Source organism: Canis aureus, chromosome 14, assembly GCF_053574225.1.
Source record: "Canis aureus isolate CA01 chromosome 14, VMU_Caureus_v.1.0, whole genome shotgun sequence".
NCBI classification, from domain to species: Eukaryota; Metazoa; Chordata; class Mammalia; order Carnivora; family Canidae; genus Canis; species Canis aureus.
In genome coordinates, this window is record NC_135624.1 from 48,778,392 (window position 1) to 48,790,044 (window position 11,653).

The 11,653-nt window shown below is 47.4% G+C and overlaps 1 long non-coding RNA gene across 2 annotated transcripts in view; it reads right to left on the reverse strand.

Annotated features, from left to right (window-relative positions):
• Nucleotides 1-10,559, reverse strand: part of LOC144282946 (uncharacterized) — a 53,001-nt gene extending 42,442 nt beyond the window's left edge. For both annotated transcript variants that reach the window (XR_013351352.1, XR_013351351.1), the window contains exon 1: nt 10,435-10,559. This is a non-coding gene — a long non-coding RNA (uncharacterized LOC144282946). The remainder of the gene's footprint in view (nt 1-10,434) is intronic.
• Between the last annotated feature and the right edge of the window lie 1,094 nt (nt 10,560-11,653).

Below are 11,653 nucleotides of genomic sequence, written 5' to 3' on the forward strand. Positions count from 1 at the left end.
TGCTGAAAACACCAGCGACGATCTTCATAGAGCCGCCCTGCTCTGTCAGAGGCGATGGTGGGAGGAGAGGCAGGTCTCCAACCCCAGCGTGTTGTCTGAGGACCAGGAGCACAGGCCAGACAGATTGCTCTTTCGCAGAAGCAAAACAGCTTTCAGGCTTTTGAGTCACTTTGAAGTGCTCCTGGACTTGTCATGGGAATGGGGGACAGGCTGGGCACAGCAAGGCGTGGATGAAGAGTACCCCCCAAAACCAGCTCCTTCCCCCTGGGGATAGGGTGCACCCTGGGGTCCCTTCTGGGGAGTGGATGTTTCACCCTCTGCTGTCCTCGGCCTCCCTTGCTGCTCTTGGCGGTGCCCTCCAAGGTGAGGGTCTCTTGCTCCGCAGTGGGCCGCGCAGCAGGTGCACCAGGACCCAGCCTCGTCCTCACTACCATAACGGGCACCGAGCATCCACCCCAAAAGGAGGCCCAGCCATCCCTTTATTTGTGGAGCCTTCTTTCCATGGAAGGATCTGTGATGAGGATATTTGTCATTCAGAGCCTCTGCGTCCTTTGTTCTAAAAATGATTTGTGTCCACTGATGACTTCCCTGGAGCCCCTCTGGTTCCCACAGTAACTCCCTTAACACCTTAACACCCTTTTCCCTCTTCCATATGCTCCTTGACCTCCTGTGTCAGTTTGCTGGGGCTGCAGTAACAAAGTACCCCAGGCTGGGGTAGGGGGTGGGGGGCACTTACACAATACAGTTGTATTTTCTCACAGTTCTGGAAGCTGCCAGTCCAAGATCAAGGTGGGGGCAAGGTCGGTTTCTTCCAAATGTCTTGAGAGGGAAGCGGCCCGTCGTCTCTCCCCTAGCTGCTGGGGTTTGCTGGCCATCCTTGGTGTTCCTCAGCTTGTGGGCACATCAGCTCAATCTCTGCTTTCATCTTCACATGAGTTCTCCCCCAGTATGTCTGTCTATGGTCAAACTCGCCCTTTTCGTAAGGACACCTGTCCTCCTGGGTTAAGGCCCACCCCAATGACCTCATCTTAATTAATTACACCTGCAGTGACCCTATTTCCACAAAAGGACACATTCTGAGGTGATGGGAGTAAGGCCTTCAACATATCTTCTTTGGGGGACAAGATCCAACCCATTACATATGCATTTACTCATTTCGTCTTCCCCAGGGCCCTCTGAGATAGGCTCTTAGATAAGTTACCCCCATTTGTATAGGAGGGCACTTGAGGTAGAGACAGGGAAAATGAGTTGCCAAGGTCCTGGGGCCAGCCGGGAGTGAAGCCACCCCAGACCACCAAGCTCCAGCATCCGGAGGGCAGGTGCATGCTGTACAACCCTATGAATAAGCACTGCCATTACCGCCCCAAACTTACACTCGAGGAAACTAAAACACACAGCAGTCATGAAACGCACCCAGGTCTATGCTGCTGGTCATTGGCAGAGCTGAAATCTGAACCCCACCGCTGTTTGGCCCCGACATCCCAGTGAACCGCTAAGCTAGACAATGTCTTTAAAAGAAGTTCCCAGAGTTCAGGAAAGGTTAGTTTACTATTCTACACTTTCCAAGGCTGCCCAAATTGTTGGTACTCTTGGTTCTATATCATATATAGAGCCCTTGGTAATTCGTAGTCGGTGGAATCAGGCAAATATCAGCAGGATAAAGGCCTTAGGGACGTTGCAGGTGCTTGATGTGCCTGCCCCAGCACTGCCTTGGACCACCTCAGGCTCTGCAGTGGCAACGGGAAGAAGGTGCACAGGTGCAGAGGCCATTCTGGGCTGCTTTGGTGAAATAGAAGAGGAAATTGGGGATGAAAGGATTCAAGTCTTTAAAAGAAGAGTCCAACAGACCCCATCTTATCCCTTCTTCATGCCTGAAAGTAAGTAAGGCTCATCTCACTGTCTTAGGAGGAATGGGGGAGCCTGGCTCAGAAGCAATACCAAATAATGCTATTTCTCTGCGAAAGATTTCAATGAAGGGACACAGAAACTGGGAATCGAGAGCTGAGTTTCATTACTGTCAGAGCTCTAGGCCTCACAGTCCTTGGGATTGACGGTTCAATTTCTTGAAATCTGAGAGAAATCCATTGAATTCGCCTCTCCCAACCCGGCTACCTGCTGTTGCTTAAGAGAGCTTGCGTCGTGGGGCACCCGGGTGGCTCAGTCAGTTAAGGGTCCCATTCTTGATCTCAGCTCAGGTCTTGATCTCAGAGCCTTGAGATCAAGCCCTGCCTTGGGCTCCAGAGAGAGAGAAAGCTTGAGTTGTTTTCTTCACACCTTTAGCTTGAGTCCTGTACTCTCAAAAACGTAGTATCACTACCTTTTATTTCCTCATTCTAAAAAATCTTCTCACAACCTTGAGCCTAATTTAAAGAAGTTTCCTTTACTTGGTTCTTACAAGCTAGACGCCATACTTCAAGTCTCTGTGTCTAAAATAAACCAGTTTTACTTACACCCTTAGTGTAAACGTTCCCTTGAGGGCAGCAATTGCATCTGTTTTGTTTACTTCTGCATCCTGAGCACCTAGCAAAATCCCTATCCCATAGTAGGATTCAATAATATTAATGATGAACAAATAGCTAAGCTCGAAGTTTCTCCTGTGTGGCATAGGTGGTAACTTGCAATACATACTGTTCTGCATGTTGCTTTCTTTCTTTTTTTTTTAACCTGTTCATATGCATTGCAGATTGTCAACAATTGGAGGGACAGGAGGTGGGAAGCAGGACCTTGTTTATGTAAAAGAGCTTCAAGCACAAAAAAAAAAAAAAAAAAAAAAGCAACTCTCCCTGTCGCCTTGGGCTCTAATCCTAGGACCAGAACACAGCAGTCACTCAGCACGAATTGAACCCGCAGTGTAGGGCTTGTCTGGTAGGTGACAGGGTCTTCTCTTTGTTGTTTTGAAACCAGATGATCCACACTCTTTTTTTTTTTCTTTTGCCACTATTTCTTAGTGCACAGCATTCAGGATCCAGCTAAATTTTTAAATGTTTCTTTTTCCCTGTGGACTCCTTTTATCCCCCTATCAAACTATATATATGAGTGACTTCCACGTTACAGGTACTCAAACCTGTAGGCAGTGGATTAAAAGTGTACTAAAAAAAATTAAAAAAAACGTGTACTAAAAAAAATAATTATACTAATTTTTTTTTAAATTAACGTGATTAAATTAATAATGAGACACAACTACAGTTTCTGGCCAAAATCCAGGACAGTGACAACACCAAATGTTGGAAAGGACGTAGAGCAACAGGAACCATCATTCACTGCTGGTGGGAATGCGAAATGATACAACCATTTTGGAAGATAGTTTGGCAGTTTCTTACAAAGCTGAACATGCCTTTACCATACAATCCAGTGATGTGCTCCTTGGTGTTTACTCCAAGGAATGGAAAACGTATATGTTCATGCAAAAACCTGCGCACAGATGTTGATAGCAACTTTATTCATGATGGTTAAAACTTGGAAGCAACCAAGACAGCCTGCAGCAGATGATAAATAAATAAGGTGGGGTACCTCTAGCCAATAAATATTATCCAGGGCTATAAAGGAGAGAGCTGTGAAGCCATGAAAAGTTAAGGAGGAACCATAATAATACTAAGCGAAAGAAGTCAGTCTGAAAAGGCTGCATACTACTGTATGGTTCCAACCACATGACATTCTGGAAAAGACAAAACTATGGAGGCAGTAAAAAAGGTCAGTGGTTGCCAGGGGTTGTGGGGATAGGGTAGGTGGGAGGATGAAGAGGGCAGAGCACAGAGGATTTTTAGGGCAGTAATATTCATATGATGCTATAAGAGTAGATATGTGTTATGGTAAATTTGTCCGAAATCATAAAATGTACAACTATACACTTGGGTTGATTATGGTCAATTATAATGAATGCACCTGTCTGATGGGGGGTGCTGATAATGGGAGAAGCCGAGCATGGAGTGGGGGAGGGGGGCAGGAAGTATATTGGAAATCTGTGTCTTCTGTTCAATTTTGCTGTGAACCTGAAGCTGCCCTAAATATAAAGTCTTTAAAAAAAAAATACATTTGAATGTTTGAAAATAAGGTAGCCCTTGGAATAAACTCGAGGTTATTCCACCAGAGGTCACTCGTAAAATCATTTAGGTCACTTGTCCCTGGTGCCAGGCCATCCATCCTCTTCATGACCTCAGAGTCAAATTTTTCTATCTGCCTTTGGATGTGTTGCCACTTCCAAAAGAAGCAGCTAATTCAAGAGTGACGCAGTGTCAAAATCCTCCTTTATCGCCAGGCACATCTTGGTTGCTTCCAGATTTGGGCAATTATGGCGTGGTGGGAGAAAAAGTGGGATATGGGCAGGAGTCTTGGAATCTAGAAGTTGTAACCGTGGGAGATGGATAGGCCATGAGAGATCAAAGGGGACTGTTTATCAGAGCTACTCTTGTCATAGACTATGTTTCTTCGGAGCATTTACATCAGCCCCTGAAGTCATTGTGACCAATGGCTTATTTATTCTCCATCTCCTCCCAGTGGGACGTAGGCGCCATGAGAGCAGAGTCTCTATCTGTCTTGTTCACAGTTATATGTCCAGTGCCTACCATCACTCCTGGCCTGTGATAGATGCTCAATAGTCATTTGTGGAACACATGAATAAACCAAAGGGAAGGATGAAGGTGACATTTGTATTTGTACCAGTCCTGGTGCTTAGGAGGCCTTCATTTTGGAAACCTTCTGGAAATTACCTAAGGAAACTTTTCCCATACAAACTAGGAGGTCGTTGAGAAGGGAGCAGCCACCTGGGGCTTCAGTGGAAAAAATTCTCTTAAAATGTAAGATTACAACCTAATGTCAACCGAGGGTGGCTTCAGGTGTCCCAGTCCTTCTTCGGGCTTTCACTAACACTCTTCTCAAATACTTTCCGCCCACCACCCCATTTACAAACCACACTCATATTCTCAGGTTTTTCTTATGATGGCATCACTCTTCCAAGTACCAACATCTAGATTAGTCATCAATTATTGAACAAGAACATTACCTCAAAGTTTTGGCTTCAAACAATTGTGGTATAGGGGCGCCTGGGTGGCTCAGCGGTCTGAGCAGCAGACTCTTGATTTCAGTTCGGGTCATGACCTCAGGGTCATGGGATCGAGCCCCGTGTTGGGCTCCACACTGGGTGTGGAACCTGCTTAAGATTCTCTCTCTCCCTCTGCCCCTTCCCCTGCTCACTCACTCTCTCTCAAAACAAAAACAAAAAACGATTGTGGCATAATGGGAAATACATATTTGTTCTTTATCCCCAGTTCCTGACATGTAGCTCTTAAAACCCTTGGAGTCCACTGAGTGATAAATATCTTTTATATGTTAGTGAAACAAGTGGTGGCTGGGGACCCCTCGATAGCTTCAGGATGGTGGCTGGTCCAACAAAACCAAGGCATAATTGTCAGGTTGGTTCATCCCCTCCCACCCATGCCCCAAAGGCCAACCAGCTGTGAGAAGAGGAGGGACAGTGGCTGGAGGTTGAGGTCAATCACCAATGGCCAATGATCTAATCAATCACAGCTATATAATGAAACCCCCACAAAACCCCCTAAACAATGGGGTTGAGGGCTTCCAGGTGGTTACACACACCAAGGTGATTGGAGGGTCATGTCCTCAGAGAGGATGGAAGCTCCATATAGCACCCACCACCCCATACCTTGGTCTATGCATCTCCTCTGTTTGGCTGTTCCTGAGTTATAGTCTTTATAAGAAACCAGTAGTAGTCAGTAGAGCGTGTTCCTGAGTTTTGTCAGCAATTCTCACATATTGTTAAATCTGAGGAGGAGGCTGTGGGACCCCCGATTTATAAGCTGATTGGTCAGAAGTATGAGAGGCCTGGACTTGAGGCTGACTCAACCCAGGCCGTGGCCATCGGAAGGCATGACTGGGCCCGGAAGTCTACTTCCAACATGACTCACACTCACCGCTGCCAAGCTGGTGCTGGTTGTTGGCAAGAGGCCTTCGCTCCTCACCACTTGAACATCTCCAAGGGGCTGCTGGGCACGTGATGGCTTCCCTCACAGCAAGTGCCCAGGAAAGCCAGATGAAAGCCATAACGTGCTTTGTGCCCTGGCCTCATAAGTCACACCGTGTCATTTGCACAATGTCCTGTTGGTTTCCCAGGTCAGCCCCAGTGTTTGTAGCAGAGAACCACCCAGAACATGAATAGCATGAGGCAAGGGTCTTTGGCAGCCGTCTTGGAGGCTCCGACAAAGGGCTCAAATGTACTTTTCAAATAAATGAATGAATTATTTGATCAACTCCAAGTCCTCTAAACTCAGTCCATTTGGATCTAGCATTTAGCACCAGGGCTTAGGCTTCTGGCCGCACAAAACTTTTTATGGGCTTTAATGTTTTCACTCTGGAGAACCTCAAACAAACGATCTACTTTCACTGTGACTCGAGTCTGAAAACGAGAGTTGTAAAATCACCATGAAATTAAATAACTTCAGAGCCATGAAGAATGTTCATTATTAAAATGCTCCCACAGGCCTGGCCCTGGGCAAAACTGCGAAGCCAGGGAAGCCTGGCTTTTCTGAACCAATTCTGCAAATCTCCACGGGCACCTCACCCTAGGCAACGTCCAGTAGAATGGATGGATTTTGTTGAACTTGCCTTCACACTTCTCGAGACAGTACCAGTTGGAGACAATAGTGCTGCAAAAATGCACATTTAGGTAAATTCAATTAGGCCACGTTTTCATCTGGCTTTGAAACACATCAGCCAACCTCTGTGGAACGTGGGATGAAATCGTCAGCTTACAGCCAGGAGGAGCTGAGGTGTGTGAAGGTCCTCAGCAGTGAGAGTGGGGTGTTCCTTGTGGAGAGAAAACCAAGCCCCCAGATCTCCCCGAGGGGCAGCAGAGTCCCACACCCCGTCTCAAGCTCACCTGAAGAACATGCAGCGAGCGGGAGCCCTGAGTTTACTTGCTTCTTGGTTTAACAGATGTGTTCTGAGCCAGGCATTTCTCTAGGGGCCGATCTCCTCTCAATTCGGGTCTTTGCTCAAATATCATTTCAATGAAGGCTCGCCTGATCGTTATACTTAAAATTGCAATTTATTTATTTATTTTTTAAAGATTTTATTTATTTATTCACGAGAGACACAGAGGGAGAGAGAGAGGCAGAGACACAGGCAGAGGGAGAAGCAGGCTCCATGCAGGGAGCCCGACATGGGACTCGATCCCGGGTCCCCAGGATCAGGCCCTGGGCCAAAGGTGGGCGCTGAGCTGCTGAGCCACCCAGAGATCCCCTAAAATTGCAATTTAAACCACAGCCTTCCCACAGCCCCGACTCTGCTCTATGCTTTCCCCTTTCGTAGCCCGAACAAGTGTATGAACCAACAAGCAACACGTATGCATCTGAGTGACTTTTATTTGTGTCTTTCTCCCCCAGCCACACTCCACGCCAGGATTTCAGCTCCTCAAGGGCAGGGATCTTCATCTGTTTTGTTTATTGACATGGCACCTGGTCCATAGTACGTACTTACTAAACACTCGGTAAGTGAACGAGCGCTGGGTGCAAGAGCGAATAAAACAGATAAAATTGCCTCTTCTGCACCCCCATCCCATGCATACAGTTGCCATTCGCTGGGTGAAGCCCAGTGATGATGCAAGTACACTGTCCTGACCTCCCCGGTGTTTCCTGCAGATGCCCCCAGGCAGCCTGTGGCTTGTCCTTTCCAGAGCTGCCTCAGTGCCTTTGCTGCAAAACCTAAATCCCCAGGTCACTCCAGATTCCCATTTCACACTTGTTCTTGGGAAAATAAAGTTTGCCTTTCAAATGTAAACATTCCTGAGCCCCAGTCATGCTTCCTGAACTCTCTGTGCGGCTGTACCTCTGGGCTTGGGACAGAAAACCTATCTGGTTTTTCTCTCAAAATGTTAAAAAATGGTCACAAAGCTACACTCTGGTCAGTAAAGATGACTACCCGCCCCTTTCTTTACCATGAAAGAGACCATGCTCGCTACTCCCCCGGAAAGCCACATTACAAGCAAGGACATTCCAGTGATTCAAGATTAATAAAAAAAAAAAAAAAAAAAAGTAGGACATGCCAAAAGGAGGCACGCAGAGAAAGACAACTGGCATCAAATGGGGTGGCTGGAGAGGCCAGATTCTGTGACACAATCAACAAGAGCCAATCACGAATGTTGAAAGGCGGGTTTCATCCAAGGACGTGAAAGCGGTAACAGGCTTCTGTGACATCTACAACTTTTCTCCACAGATAACTACGTGACTCAAATGAGACACAGGAAGCATTTTTTTTCTCCGGGTAGAAAAAAGAAAGTGGGAACAAAAGGCGTTCTATGTCATGACCAAGTGGTTGAAAGAGAAACAAAGAATGTGAGCAGGAGAAAGTTGACCAAAACCTGCCACTAAGGAGCAATCCTGGGGACTTAGAGGAGTGTTTTGGTGGGAGGGAGGGGTCAAGGACGGAGGCAAAATCACCTTTGTGACTTTTGCTTCTTGGATGAAGAAAGACAGGCCCAGGGTATTGGTCCTGCGGTCAAGACCAAATGGCCAAACTCGATGCTCTACACCTAAGCTGTCCAATAAGGCAGCCTCTAACCACGTGGGCTATACAGAATTAATTAAAACAAACCGAAATTAGATCGATTGTAAAACTCAGTTCTTCAGTCACACTGGCTGCATTTCAAGGGCTCAATAGCCACATGTGATCCAGAGGTCAGTGCAGGTATTTCACGCTTCCCTCATCCTAGAAAGTTCTGGAGGGCGGCACAGCTACAGAGCTTGACAGTTGGAAACACCGACAACCACCAATATCTCTATCAGCTAGACCCGTTGTCCTCTTAGCCTCCGAAAGGGAAGCAGACTCGCAATGTCATGGTCAGCAAGGACCATGGCAACCCACGTCAAAATCCTCGCTCCTCCTGATGCTTTTTTTTTCTTTTTTAATCAAGTGAGCCCAGAGAGGTTAATGTAAGGCACTTATCAAACATATATTTATAAAGGTGCCAGGGACGTGAAAGTGAATGAAGCATAGTCAGAACTTCAAGGCGCTCACATTCTAGTCAGAAGGAGAGCGTTCAAGAAGCCAATTATACTACCATAGTAAATACAGTGGAGGCGTGTATACAGCACGGTAGCAGGTTGGATCTTCCAAAAATGGCCTGGCAGTATTTTCAGTTCCATCTGCTTTTCCAGAACCTTCCAAAATCTTCGGTGCCCCATCAAGAGGTGAAATCTATTTCTCTTCTTCTATAACATAGGTGGGTTCATGACTGTTCTGACCAATATAGTATGGCAGGAATGGTGCTAAGTGGCTTCTGGGACATGATCATTTAAAGGCTACGAACTTCCTCAATTCCTCTCTCTCTCTCCCTTTATCTGTGTGCGTCTCAGTGTGCAGGTTTGGAACCCTCAGCCACCTCGTTTTAAAAAGCCCGGCTATTTGGAAGTTGCGATGCTGCATAGACCACGTAGGGAAGCAACGGAGGTGTAGAGAGAGATGCCCGAGGGGCCCCTGCTGCTCCAAACCCCAGGTGCTCAGCCATTCCCAGCACCAACTACCAGCCCAGTGCATGAACAAGTCATCAGATGACCTTCGCCCAGCCGTCAGGGGTCCAGCTGAGGGGGGACGGGCTATCCCTGCTCTGCCGTGTTCAGATTCCCCACCCAGAGGGTCCAGGGGCATAATAAACGGTTAACTGCACCAGTAGGTTTTGAAGGAGATTGTTACTAACCGGAACAGCTGCTGTGGGATCATAGACGGAACCCTTGGGTCTACTTAGGGACGTCAAACAAGGTCGTCAAGAGCTGCTCATACTTGAGCTCAGTCCTGAAGGATGATACATAGCACCGATGGAGGGTGGTGTCCCAGACACAGAATAGCATGTGCAGAGTGCAGAAGGCGGAAAGCAAAGCCTGACCTGGGAACTGTCAGCCGTCAGCTCCAACTGGAGTGCTGGTAAGTGTGGTAGACGTAGGTGTGTCTCGTTCATTTGTGCTTGTTCACACATCCAAGAAGTATATATTGAGCCCTGCTGTACCCAGCTTCCGTACCGGGTACAAAAACTTTTGGCTGCAAATCCCACCTCCAAAAAGTGTGCCTTGAACAATAAGGAAGGGTTGCTTCCTTGATGAGAAAATCAGAGGGGGGGCAATCTCAGAAATACTCTGCCGTCTGTGTCCAGCCAGGCTCTTGCCGTCCTTCTAATCCCCTGACCCCAAATGTTGGCTTTCCGTCTTGATGCCTCATGGATGCAAAACGGCTGTCCCGGCTCCGAGCATCACAAGCACCACATTTGCTCGTACCACACCCAAAGGCAGGAAGCTACCAAAAGTAAGTCATGTGGCTGCCCTAGCTGGGGTGGGCAGAGGAGGAAGGGAGCGTGCTGGGAAGGCATCTGAGGCACGAGCAAGGGAAAGGGGGATTGGAAAACGTTGGGGGAAGACAACCAGCGGCGCCCACCACAGCTAAGCAGTTCAGGCATCATCCCTGTTCACGACGCCAGATGATGGGCAGCGCCAGGTTGTGCATCGCGGAGCCATGGAAAGGCATGGAGACATTGCAGCCAACACAACGATCTAGTCAGGAACACGCTGGGAGGCAGAGGACAGAGAAAGGAGGGGAATGAGGGCACAATATTTCCTGTATCCTATTTCACAACTGTCACCATCTCTCTCGGTCACACACTTACACACACGCACCCCACAATCACTTAATTACTATTTAATTCAATAAAAATACCAGGACCTATTAGAAAACTCTGGTGCTTGTGTGGAATGCATGGGATGGGACCAGGTCAGAGGCAGGAGGGCTAGACGTCGCCAGAAATCCGTCTCAGTCTCAGAACAGAAATGGGAAGCGAAGTTAGAAGAGCCTACCTCACTATTGACTGATGGGCGGAAATGTAAAGATGCCCTTCTCCAGAATTCCTTTAAATTGAAGCGTTTTAAATAACCAGAGAAATGGGGAAAAGGGAGAGGGAGAGGGGCAGAAACAGACTTCTTTAGATTCAAAGGACTTTCCAGTGCAGTAAAAGGGAACAAAGGAACTTTGCAGCACAAAGAGGCCTGGGAACCCGAGAGAGTGCGCACCCCCCCCCCAAAACCTCACCCCTCTCCGCAGGGCAGGAGGGGAAACCGAGCCCCAATTTTTCACTGAACCGTCCAACCACATTCTCTCCCCTCCAATTCAGCCCTGTGCTTGATAGCTAGACGGTGTTCCAACCAGAGGTGGCCCTAAGATATTTTAAAATAATAAAGCTGTGTACACAATTGCTCTAGCTGCGGGGGTCTCGAAGCATTTTTCAACGGATAAGAAAGTACATGGTGACCCGAAGGCTCTGAGTGTTACTATGCAAAAGGCATATTGAACAGGAAGGATACGGCGGGCGTAAAAAACACCTGGATTATTCCACTAGGAAGTTAACCCTTTTTTTTTTTTTTTTAAAGATTTTGTTTATTTAAAGACGGAGAGAGGGAGAGAGAGGGAGAGAAAGCATGAGCAGGGAACAGAGGGAGAAGCAGACTCCCCACTGAGCAGGGAGCCCGACGTGGGACTCGATCCCAGGACTCCGGGATCATGACCTGAGCCAAAGGCAGACACTCCACCGACTGAGCCACCCAGACGCCCCAACAGTTAACCTTTTTGAGAAAAAAAAAAAAAAAAAGAATCCAGTTATTAA